Source organism: Ranitomeya imitator, chromosome 3 (assembly GCF_032444005.1).
Source record: "Ranitomeya imitator isolate aRanImi1 chromosome 3, aRanImi1.pri, whole genome shotgun sequence".
Taxonomy (NCBI): domain Eukaryota; kingdom Metazoa; phylum Chordata; class Amphibia; order Anura; family Dendrobatidae; genus Ranitomeya; species Ranitomeya imitator.
Genome location: NC_091284.1, coordinates 69,766,757 through 69,779,730, shown reverse-complemented (window position 1 = coordinate 69,779,730; position 12,974 = coordinate 69,766,757). Strand labels below are relative to the sequence as shown.

Genomic DNA, 12,974 nt, shown 5'->3' with positions numbered 1-12,974 from the left:
TTGCCCAGTCATGTAGTATATTGCCCAGGCACATAGTATATTGCCCAGTTGCGTAGTATATTGCCCAGTGACGTAGTGTATTGCCCAGTGACGTAGTATATTGCCCAGCCACGTAGTATATTGCCCAGTGACGTAGTATATTGCCCAGTGACATAGTATACAGCACAGAGCCATGTAGTATAATGCACAGCGATGTAGTATACAGCACAGAGCCACGTAGTATACAGCACAGAGCCACGTAGTATATTGCCCAGCCACGTAGTATATTGGCCAGGCACGTAGTATATTGCCCAGCTACATAGTATATTGCCCAGCTACGTATGTCACAGGTTAAAAAATTAAAAATAAACATATACTCACCTTCTGAGGGCCCCTTGTAGTTCAGTCACATGACCGTGACGTCATGGCAGGTCCTTCTCGCACAGGCCCGCGCGAGAAGGACCTGCCATGACGTCACGGTCATGTGTCCGCGACGTCATCACAGGCCCTGCGCGCCTGCGCGAGGAGGACCTTCCATGACATCACGGTCATGTGACTGAACTACAAGGGGCACGTCATGGCAGCTCCTTCTCCCATACCATCCTTGGCACCGGAACCTGCTGCTTGCATGGAGCGGTCACCGGATCATCGCAAAAGGTGAGTATATAATGATTTTTAATTTTTTTAAATCATTTTTAACACTAGATGTTTTTACTATTGATGCTGCATAGGCAGCATCAATAGTAAAAACTTGGTCACACAGGGTTAATTGCGGCCGTTACCGCAGGCATTAACCCTGTGTGAGTGGTGACTGCGGGGAGTATGGAGCGGGCACCGGGCGCTGACTGCAGGGGAGGGACTAATCGGACTGTGGCCATCGCTGATTGGTCACGGCAGCCATGACAGGCAGCTGGAGAGACCAATCGGCGACTTGGATTCCATGACAGACAGAGGCCGCGACCAATGAATATCTGTGACAGACAGAAGGACAGACAGACAGAAAGATGGAAGTGACCCTTAGACAATTATATAGTAGATGAGCGAATCTGCTGAAATTCAAATTTGAGAGATTTGCTTGAAGTTTACAGGGAAATTTGATTTCCTTCAAAATTTTGTGAACGGAATCAAATTGTCATTTTTTTAATTAATTCTGTTCTGAGATCTCTCAAAACCTCAGAGCTCTATGAACAATGGCCTCTAAAAGTAAGAAATTATACATTCACCTAAGCCCCACACCTGTCCCTCTGTGCCGGCTCCCCACCCAGTATTCCGTTAACTCTCTCCATCTGTCTTGGGCCTTCTTCTCTTCAGTCCTTGCTTTTTAGATTCTACGGTGCTGACTAAGGCTCATATGCAACATCAGGACATGCGAGCTGAGGACTGGCAGGGAACTGCAGAATTGGGACAGGTGATGGCTTAGATGAGTATAATATGTTTATAGTAACTTACAGATGACATTCTTTCTGAGTCGGGTGCCCCTATGAAAATTATTAATGTTCCCATTTATAACAAACTAGATGGTGGCCCGATTCTAACGCATTGGGTATTATAGAATATGTATGTAGTTTATTTATGAAGATTTAATAATATTCAGTAAACATGACTGAACTACGTGGCACTGTGACTGACAGAACTTGTTCAGTAAACGTGAGTGAACTATGTGGCACTGTGACTGACAACACTTATTCAGTAGACATAACTGAACTATGTGGCACTGTGACTGACAAAACTTGTTCAGTAAATGTGACTGAACTACATGGCACTGTGACTGACAGAACTTGTTCAGTAAATGTGACTGAACAACATCACACTGTGACTGACAGAACTTGTTCAGTAAACATGACTGAACTCCGTGGCATTGTGACTGACAGAACTTGCTCAATAGATGTGATTGAACTACATGGCACTGTGACTGACAGAACTTATTCAGTAAACATAACTGAACTATGTGGCACTGTGACTGACAGAACTTGCTCAATAGATGTGATTGAACTACATGGCACTGTGACTGACAGAACTTGTTCAGTAAATGTTACTGAACTACATAGAACTGTGACTGACAGAACTTATTCAGTAGACATAACTGAACTATGTGGCACTGTGACTGACAGAACTTGTTCAGTAAACGTGACTGAACTACATGGCACTGTGACTGACAGAACTTGTTCAGTAAACGAGACTGAACTATGTGGCACTGTGACTGACAGAACTTGTTCAGTAAATGTGAGTGAACTATGTGGCACTGCGACTGACAGAACTTCTCAAGTAAACGTGACTGAACTACATTACACTGTGACTGACAGAACTTGTTGCGGACTGGGCATGTTGTTGATTGGTCGTGGTCGGCAGGTGCGACCAATCAGCAATGCGGGATTTCAGTTACAGACAAACAGATAGAATTAGACTATTATATAGTAGATAATGTCCTCTGAGTGCCTACCCTGACCCCTATAAATTTGTTACTCTTTGTTTCATTGCAGCCATTTGCTAAATTCTAAAAAGTTAACTTTTTTTTACCATAAGGTACACTCTGCACCCCATCTTGAAAATAACTGAAATGTAGTAATTTTTGCAAATGTATTAATAAAGAAAAACTGAAATATCACATGGTCATAAGTATTCAGACCCTTTGCTCAGTATTGAGTAGAAGCTACCTTTTGAGCTAGTACAGCCATGAGTCTCCTTGGGAATGATGCAACAAGTTTTTCACACCTGGATTTGGGGATCCTCTGCCATTCTTCCTTGCAGATCCTCTCCAGTTCCGTCATGTTGGATAGTGAATGTTGGTGGACAGACATTTTAAGGTCTCTCCTGAGATGCTCAATTGGCTTTAGGTCAGAACTCTGGCTGGGCCAGTCAAGAACTGTCACAGAGTTGTTCTGAAGTCACGCCTTTGTTATTTTAGCTGTGTGCTTAGGGTCATTGTCTTGTTGGAAGGTGAACTTTCGGCCAAGTCTGAGGTCCAGAGCACTCTGGAAGAGGTTTTCATCCAGGATATCTCTGTACTTGGCCGCAATCATGTTTCCTTCAATGACAACCAGTAGTCCTGTCCCTGTAGCTGAAAAACACCCCCATAGCATGATGCTGCCACCATCATGTTTCACTGTTGGGATTGTATTGGGCAGGTGATGAGCAGTGCCTTGTTTTCTCCACATACTGCTTAGAATTATCACCAAAAAGATCTATCTTCATCTCATCAGACCAGAAAATGTTATTTCTCATAGCCTGGGAGTCCTTCATGTGTTTTTTAGCAAACTCTATGCGTGCTTACATACAGGTCCTTCTCAAAAAATTAGCATATAGTGTTAAATTTCATTATTTACCATAATGTAATGATTACAATTAAACTTTCATATATTATAGATTCATTATCCACCAACTGAAATTTGTCAGGTCTTTTATTGTTTTAATACTGATGATTTTGGCATACAACTCCTGATAACCCAAAAAACCTGTCTCAATAAATTAGCATATCAAGAAAAGGTTCTCTAAACGACCTATTACCCTAATCTTCTGAATCAACTAATTAACTCTAAACACATGCAAAAGATACCTGAGGCTTTTATAAACTCCCTGCCTGGTTCATTACTCAAAACCCCCATCATGGGTAAGACTAGCGACCTGACAGATGTCAAGAAGGCCATCATTGACACCCTCAAGCAAGAGGGTAAGACCCAGAAAGAAATTTCTCAACAAATAGGCTGTTCCCAGAGTGCTGTATCAAGGTACCTCAATGGTAAGTCTGTTGGAAGGAAACAATGTGGCAGAAAACGCTGTACAACGAGAAGAGGAGACCGGACCCTGAGGAAGATTGTGGAGAAGGACCGATTCCAGACCTTGGGGAACCTGAGGAAGCAGTGGACTGAGTCTGGTGTGGAAACATCCAGAGCCACCGTGCACAGGCGTGTGCAGGAAATGGGCTACAGGTGCCGCATTCCCCAGGTAAAGCCACTTTTGAGCTACAGAGAAGCAGCACTGGACTGTTGCTAAGTGGTCCCAAGTACTTTTTTCTGATGAAAGCAAATTTTGCATGTCATTCGGAAATCAAGGTGCCAGAGTCTGGAGGAAGACTGGGGAGAAGGAAATGCCAAAATGCCTGAAGTCCAGTGTCAAGTACCCACAGTCAGTGATGGTGTGGTGTGCCATGTCAGCTGCTGGTGTTGGTCCACTGTGTTTCATCAAGGGCAGGGTCAATGCAGCTAGCTATCAGGAGATTTTGGAGCACTTCATGCTTCCATCGGCTGAAATGCTTTATGGAGATGAAGATTTCATTTTTCAGCACGACCTGGCACCTGCTCACAGTGCCAAAACCACTGGTAAATGGTTTACTGACCATGGTATTACTGTGCTCAATTGGCCTGCCAACTCTCCTGACCTGAACCCCATAGAGAATCTGTGGGATATTGTGAAGAGAAAGTTGAGAGACGCAAGACCCAACACTCTGGATGAGCTTAAGGCCGCTATTGAAGCATCCTGGGCCTCCATAACATCTCAGCAGTGTCACAGGCTGATTGCCTCCATGCCACGCCGCATTGAAGCAGTCATTTCTGCCAAAGGATTCCCGACCAAGTATTGAGTGCATAACTGAACATTATTATTTGTTGGTTTTTTTGTTTGTTATTAAAAAACACTTTTATTTGGTTGGATGGGTGAAATATGCTAATTTATTGAGACAGGTTTTTTGGGTTATCAGGAGTTGTATGCCAAAATCATCAGTATTAAAACAAAAAAAGACCTGACAAATTTCAGTTGGTGGATAATGAATCTATAATATATGAAAGTTTAATTGTAATCATTACATTATGGTAAATAATGAAATTTAACACTATATGCTAATTTTTTGAGAAGGACCTGTATGTCTTGCACTGAGGAGAGGATTCCATTGGGACACTGTGCAATAAAGGCCCGACTAGTGGAGGGCTACAGTGATAGTTAATTTTGTAGAACTTTCTCCCATCTCCTTACTGCATCTCAGGGACTCAGCTACAGTGATCTTGGGGTTTTTCTTTACCTCTCTCACCAAGGCTCTTCTCCCACAATTGCTCAGTTTAGCTGGACGGCCAGGTCTAGGAAGACTTCTGGCGGTCCCAAATTTCTTCCATTTAAGGATTATGGAGGCCACTGTGTTCTTAGGAACCTTGAATACTATAAAAATGTCTACATTTGTCTTTTTTCAGTCAAGATGTGGTGCAGAATGTACATGAATGTGACAAAAATTGAACTTTTTTGAATTTGCCAAAAGGCTGCAATGAAGCAAAGAGTGAAAAATTTAAAGGGGTCTGAATACGTTCCATACCCACTGTTTGGTAACCCCTTTTTTGGCCCTCAACAGTATTCAGCAAGATATGGGTTGGTCAACCTCCAATTTGCTGGATTTCAGCTAAAGGAATTGCAATAATTTGCACAATGGCAAATCCTATTTTTTTGTGAAATTTAGCTCATTTGGTATCCTTCAAACATCTATCTATCTATCTTTCTATATATTTTTGTCTGTCTAAATTTGTATCTGAAAGGCTGCTGTAAACTGAGGAATATTACAATTTCCTATTTTTGTTGAAAGTGTACAAAACAGATAACTATTTCAACATGTGCAATTTTGATTTGAGTTTCCCCAGTCATTGCCATGAAAAATGCAATACATTGCTTTGAGCAAGTTCACATTGTATTATGCCCTCCATATATTATTTATGCCATGACATTTTCAACACATATGTAATGGAGGCTGCGATGAATGCTTAATGATGGAATATTTTACCCATATAACTGAAGCCACTGTATTTCAGAGAAACAATATTAGTCAATGGCTGTTGATGGATGTCACTGTTTACAATCAAGGTATCAAATTTTTGGATTCTTTCAGTAATTGGGTGATAGACAACCAATCCACCATAAAAATACATACATATTAAAGAAGCACTCCTCCCATCAAAGTGTTTATCCTTAAAAATATATTGCATTCATCGAATTTTATAGCATTGTGTATTTACAATTGCTCATATTGCCTTTCTACCCAGTTAATTCTGTTCTTTTCCATTTGGTCTATGACATCACATTATTAAAAAAAGACTAGCTGAATTTTTCTAAGCTCTATGTAGAAACAGGAAGTCTCTTTTCCTTGTATGAGTCTTCACTGCAAAAGTCTAGTGGGAGGAAGTAGAGGAAGCAGCTGACTCAGGAGTTGAAGAGGGGGATGACTCCTGCAGGGAAAAGAGACTTCCTGTTTCTATGTAGTGAAGAGAAATGAGAAGCATTAGGGTAGAAAGGCAAAATGAGCAATTGTGAGTACACAGTGCTGTATAATATAATGATTGCAATAGATTAAGAGGATAAAAGCTTTTATGGGAGTGTTTCTTTAAAAAAAAAAGATCAGCAACATTTTAGATTATAGAAACATGCATAAAAAACAGAGTGCACCATACCATCTCTGCTTCATCAAATATTTCGACAATGTGATTTTGAGCCATAATCATAGGATACAGGTAAGGAAAGACACATATATTATTGGAGGAGACCATGCTAGGAATTTTATATTTGAGGCAAAGACTTTCCAGTTACGCTTCTGGCACTAACAGGAAACGTGAGATTCATAAAATCTTCACTGGAAATATTTGTTTGGAAACTTACAGTACATGTAATGTAGAATGCTCCAAACAGTTAATGCCAGTTGTCACTTCAAAATATTAATTACTGCTTCTAAAACTACATGACATGATTCTGTTGCTATGGAGATAAATTTCATATTTCTGTTTCTATGTTAGCATCAACCGGTTATCTAGATCTCCATTGTTTGTATGGAATGCTAGTCCTTCACAAATAACTGAAACAGAACAAGAACTTTAATTACGGTGTCCAAAGAGAATACCAATTTATTTAATATTTTAAACTATTAATTTGAAGAAACTTCTGTTTTTTTTTGTTTGCAAAGTCAATTGAGAATTTGAACCTAAGTTTCATTTTATTATTTTTAGAATTATTATTATTAGTTATGGAAAAAAAAAGAATGCACAATGTACTTATGTTTAATACTTGGACTAAAAACAAAAACGAGTTACAGCATCTTAACAATAAAGTTTTACGAAACAATGACTTGATTGCTTCAGCAAAGATCGGTTATTACAGTTTAACAATTAAGTTTCTGTGTCAGTTCCTTACAGTACTCAAGATATCTGCTAACAATGCAACAGGGATAGTTATTGATTATGTCTAGAGAATAAATGGTCCGATTGGTAAGGGACAAAAAATGCTGGAAACAGGAGTTAAAGGGCCACTGTCACCCCCTCCAGCCGTTATAATCTAAAAGAGCCACCTTGTGCAGCAGTGATGCTGCATTCTAACAAGGTGGCTCTTTTAGTTTTGTGTTCATGTATTACTAAAATAAAGCGCTTTGAAACTTTTCAAAAATACCTGTCTTTGTCCATGGAGGCGGGTCTGAAGCCTCCTCTGTGAAGCGCCCAACTGCCGTCACTCATCTCTTCTGGGGTGATGGTCGCCGCCCCCTGCGCGCTGTTCTTCTTAAATCCGGCACCTGCGCTGTGCGTGCCTGCCTGAGGCAGGCGCATTGAGAATTGGCAGTCAGCTCAGATGCCGGGTTCCTGACTGCGCCTGTGCGGGCAGTGCGGCCACCCTGTTACTGAATCCCCGCCCCTGGGATTCCTGGGCAGATTCCTGCACAGACCGACGCTGGAAGGCGGGGAACCTGGGGGAGCGTCTGACAAGCGCAGTGCGCATGCCCAGGAATCCCAGCCCCGCACTGTGCATAATGCATAACACAGTGCGGGCGGGGATTCAGTAACAGGGTGGCCGCACTGCCCGTACAGGCACAGTCAGGAACCCGGCATCTGAGCCGACTGCCAATTCTCAATGCGCCTGCCCCAGGCAGGCACGCACAGCGCAGGCGCCGGAATTAAGAAGAACAGCGCGCAGGGGGCGGCGACCATCGCCCCAGAAGAGATGAGTGACGGCAGTTGGGCGCTTCACAGAGGAGGCTTCAGACCCGCCTCCGTGGACAAAGACAGGTATTTTTGAAAAGTTTCAAAGCGCTTTATTTTAGCAATACATGAACACAAATCTAAAAGAGCCACCTTGTTAGAATGCAGCATTACTGCTGCACAAGGTGGCTCTTTTAGTTTATGACGGCTGGAGGGGGTGACAGTGGCCCTTTAAAATCACGCCTGGCCCTAAGAAGACAAAAAGTCCCCTGTGCCCATATAAAAAGACCAATGCTATTAAAGGGAAACTGTCAGCACAATTTTGCTATGTAATCTGCCAGCATAATGTAGGGGTCAAACCTCTGAATTCAGGGATGTGTCACTTATCAGGCTTTGTGCTGTTGTTTACTTACAATGAAAGTTTTATCACAAGGATAATATCACTGCTGGGCAAGGTCTCACGCGACTTCTAGAGCGACCACGTCCCGTCCTCTGATAATCAGCTCACTGTCAATAGACAATGTATATATAAAGCAGTGGAGTGGGCGGGATTAGGCTTCTGAGCTCTGCTACATGCCACATCTAAAAACTCTGATTGTGTCACAACTGCTGCACCCAGTAAACTAAGTGATACATTATTGGAATCAGGGTCTCTTTTTCTAATTTATGCTGCTCTCAGATGAGGTAGCAAAACCTGCTGACAGATTCCTTTAAGTTGAAAGAAAAAAATAAGACAATACAAATTTTTTTATTTAGCAATAATCCTTCTTACAAATTTCAATTTGGTGCAAATGTGATGTTTTCTCGTTGCTTACAAGGAATTGGCTGTCATTGTAACATCTGTGTTTGTATGATAGTAAAAGGACAGATAAGTGTGCTGCTTCCGTGAACAGGAGAAGCAGATTTTACAAAGCGCCTCCCAGCAGGGGGAGAGAATCTGATGAGAGAAGAGAATGTACGGTGAAGGTGAGGTATTCATAGAAAGACGTGGAGGGGGGTGGAAACTTCTGGACAAAGTAGACTTGTTTTTGGAAACAGAAATCAGCATGTGTCTCTGGATGGTAAGTCGGAGATGTATAAAGTCTTATAAATGTTCACTAGAGAGGAAAGACTGTTTGGAAAATATCTGCAGGGAAATTAAGAGGCTGCTATGCCTGTAAACATTGGCAACAATAACAGCGCACACGGAAATCTTCTGTCTGATAACAAACACAAAAGGTCCTTAAGGCAAAGAGAGGAACATTTGCGTCTGTGCTGTAAGCATTGGAAACACAATTGTACTATATATAACTAAAACGCATGAATATAGCACATGTATAGAACGTCGCGTTCTTTACCGGGTGAACAAATGTAATATAAACCGTATCATTATATTTTGCTCATTTAACATTGTTATTGTAAAAATGCAATAGCTCAAAATGAACATCCACGATTAGTCTTGGCGCAAGGACATTAGCAGGATTCAGGAGCATTATGGTCTTTAACCTTTATACAGGCATTTTGCATTTTCTGCAAGGACCACTGGCTTCAGGCTCATGGAGCAAGCTGCAGGATTCAACATAAAATTCCAGGTTGGTACCAAAGAAACTAAATCAGTAGGGCATTGAGGAGTTAATGCATAGGCGTAGTATAATGAGGGCAATCTAGGCTACCGCCTGGGACCCGAGGCAGAATGGCAGCACAGCTCCAAGAGAGCTCCCATCGCCTCTTCTGTGATGTGACAGTGTGATGACGTCATCAGCTGGTGTCTGCACAATGATGTCATCGCACCAGCATGTACTCACTGGCCAGTAGAAGTGGAGCCTCGGGGACAGGGGCAGAGCGCCAGGGGTAAGAGAGAAAAGTATGTCTGTATGTGTTTTTTTATTATTATTAGTTTGTGTTATGGGATGTGAGGGCTCGTTCTGTATATAGGAGGCTATGTGCAGGCTCATACTGTATATAGATAGCAACGTGGGGCTCACATTAAATACAGGAGCCTATATAAAGACTCATACTGTATATAGAAGGCAATATGGTGGCTCATACTGTATATACAAGGCTATATTGGGGCTCATATTGTATATCAGGGGCTATATAGGGGATCGTACTGTATATAGATAGCAATGTGGGGCTCACATTGTATACAGGAGGCTATATAAAGACTCCTACTGTATATAGAAGGCAATATAGTGGCTCATACTGTATATACGAGGCTATATAGGGGCTCATATTGTATATCAGAGGCTATATAGGGGATCGTACTGTATATAGATAGCAATGTGGGGCTCACATTGTATACAGGAGCCTATATAAAGACTCCTACTGTATATAGAAGGCAATATAGTGGCTCATACTGTATATACGAGGCTATATAGGGGCTCATATTGTATATAGAGAGCTGTGTGCAGGCTCATAGTGTGTTTAGGAGGCTATAAAGGGATCCATACTGTACATATGAGGCCACATGGGGCTCATACTGTATATAGGATGCTAGATGGGGCTCATACTGTATAGAGAAGGCTATATGGGTGTTCATACTGTTTAAAGGAGGCTATATAAGGGCTCATACTGTATATAGGAGGCTCTATGGGGCCCATACTATATGTAGGAGACTATATTTGGGACTCATACAGTGTAATGGGAGCTATGTGTGGGCTTATACATGGGTGCTCATACTGTATATAGGAGGCTATATGAAGGCTGATACTGCATATAAGGAGCAATGTGTGTGCTCATACTATATCTAGGGAGCTATGTGCGGGTTCATACTGTACATATGAGGCACTATTGGGTCTCATACTGTATCGAGAGAGCTGTGTGTGGGCTCATACTGTATGTAGGAGGCTATATGGGGGCTCATGCTGTATATCGGGAGCTATATGTGGGCTCATACGATATATAGGAGGCTAAATTGTGCTGATACTATATATAGCAGGTTGTATGCGGGCTCACACTGTATCTAGGGAGCTATATATGGGCTCAAACTGTATGTAGGAGGCTTTATTGGGGCTCATGCTATATATAAGATACTATATGGGGCCTCATACTATATATAGGAGCAATATGTGGCTCACACTGTATACAGGAGGCTATATAAAGACTCATACTGTATATATTCATGCATATTAGTCCTTAAAAAACATTAGTCACACTCCATACTGTATATAGTAGGCTATATGGGGGTTCATACTGTATCTAGGGAGCTATGTACGGTCTCAAACTGTGTATATGAGGCTATATGAGGGCTCATACTGTACATAAGGACCTATGTGCAGTCTCATACTGTAAATAGGCTATATGGTGGCTCATACTGTATGTAGGGAACTATGTGCAGGCTCATAGAGTATATAGAAGGCAATATGAAAGCTCATACTATATCTAGGGAGCTATGTATGGGCTCAAAGTGCAAATAGGAGGCGATATAGGGCTCATAATATTTGTAGGAGGTTATATGGGGATTCCTACTATGTATAATGAGCTATGTGTGGGATTATACTGTATCTAGGGAGCTATGTACAGGCTCATACTGTAAATAGGCTATATGGGGCTCATTCTATACATAGGAGGCTATAAGGGGGATCATACTGTGTATAGGGAGCTATGTGGGGCTAATACAGTATATAGGGAGTTATGTGAGTGCTCATACTGTATCTAGGTAGCTATTTGGGGGCTTGGGGATGTCAGCATACTTAAAGGGATTCTGTGACCCCAAAAATTGTATATGAGATAAGGCTACCAGCATCAGGGGCTTATCTACAGCATTCTGTAATGCTGTAGATAAACCCCCGATGTAACCTGAAAGGTAAGAAATAAAGGTTATATTATACTCACCCAGGGGCGGTTCCGCTGCATTCTGGGTGTCGCAGTCCAGGTCCAGCACCTCCCATCTTCATACGATCACGTTCTCTTTTTGTCTTCTTGCCATGGCTCCTGAGCATGCGTACTTTGTCTGCCCTGCTGAGGGCAGAGCAAAGTACTGTAGTGCGCAGGCGCCGGTCCTCTCTCGGCTTTTTAATAGGTCATATGAAGATAGGAGGCGCCGGACCCGAACCGCGACGCCCCTTGGACCGGACTGCAACAGGACCGCCCCTGGGTGAGTATAATATAACCTGTTTTTCTTACTTTTTAGGATACTTCGGGGGCTTATCTACAGCATTACAGAATGCTGTAGATAAGCCCCTGATGCTGGTGGCCTTATCTCATATGCGATTTTTGAGGTGACAGCTTTCCTTTAATTCTGCTATATTATATAATATATATATTATAATATTAAGTCATACAATTATTTTTTTTTAGATTATATTAATATTGAACAAAATTAATTTAAGCCTATTGGTTCGAAATCCACAATAGTCATTGTCTGTCATGTGGCCCATTGGGAAAATTAATCTCCCACCCCTGCTCTATTTTGTATAGCGCTATGTTATGCATAGTGCTGTACGTAAGGGAAAACTTTGTGCTAGCTTTGTCATTTTCCAAGCACGTATGTGCACCAGAGAACCTGTGTGTTACTCACCTATCACATGATCTATGAAAGGGGATCATGTCAACATGTCCTGTGATACTTTCAGCTCCTGGTGGGCCCATGCCTTCTAAACTGCCCAAGTCACTGGCTACTCTTAATCCGCCCCTGTGCTACTGAGAAAAGGAGTCAAGAACACAGCCAGGCAGGAACACAATTTCAGGCCACAAATATGCAATAACTGGCAAAAATAATCAGAGGCAAAGAAAGGAATCAAAGCCCAGGTGATTGCTGCTAAGCAGCACACATAGCTCTCAGCAATAGTGATAGTACTGCCTGCTTCAGATAGGAACAGTAGGAACAGAGAATCAACATTAACCATAAAGATCTGTGCAGGAGCATGGATGAGGGGTAGGCTCATAACTGTCTCGATTGGCACCTGGGCCATGGAGGGGTAACTGAGACAAAGAGGGTGCCCAAAAGGTTCTATGGGACCAAATGAAAAGACAACTTCTATTAAAAAGCTATGATATTTGGGGACTCTTTTGAACATTTTCCATTGGGAACATGACTATTATTTTGGTCCCAGTAGGTTACTTGCTAAACAGTTATTAACCTGCATT

At 41.9% G+C, this 12,974-nt stretch overlaps 1 protein-coding gene across 1 annotated transcript in view; it reads right to left on the bottom strand.

Annotated features, from left to right (window-relative positions):
• The window catches only part of CADM2 (cell adhesion molecule 2), a 2,470,210-nt gene that overhangs the window by 1,934,983 nt on the left and 522,253 nt on the right, over positions 1–12,974 (bottom strand). The window lies entirely within an intron of this gene.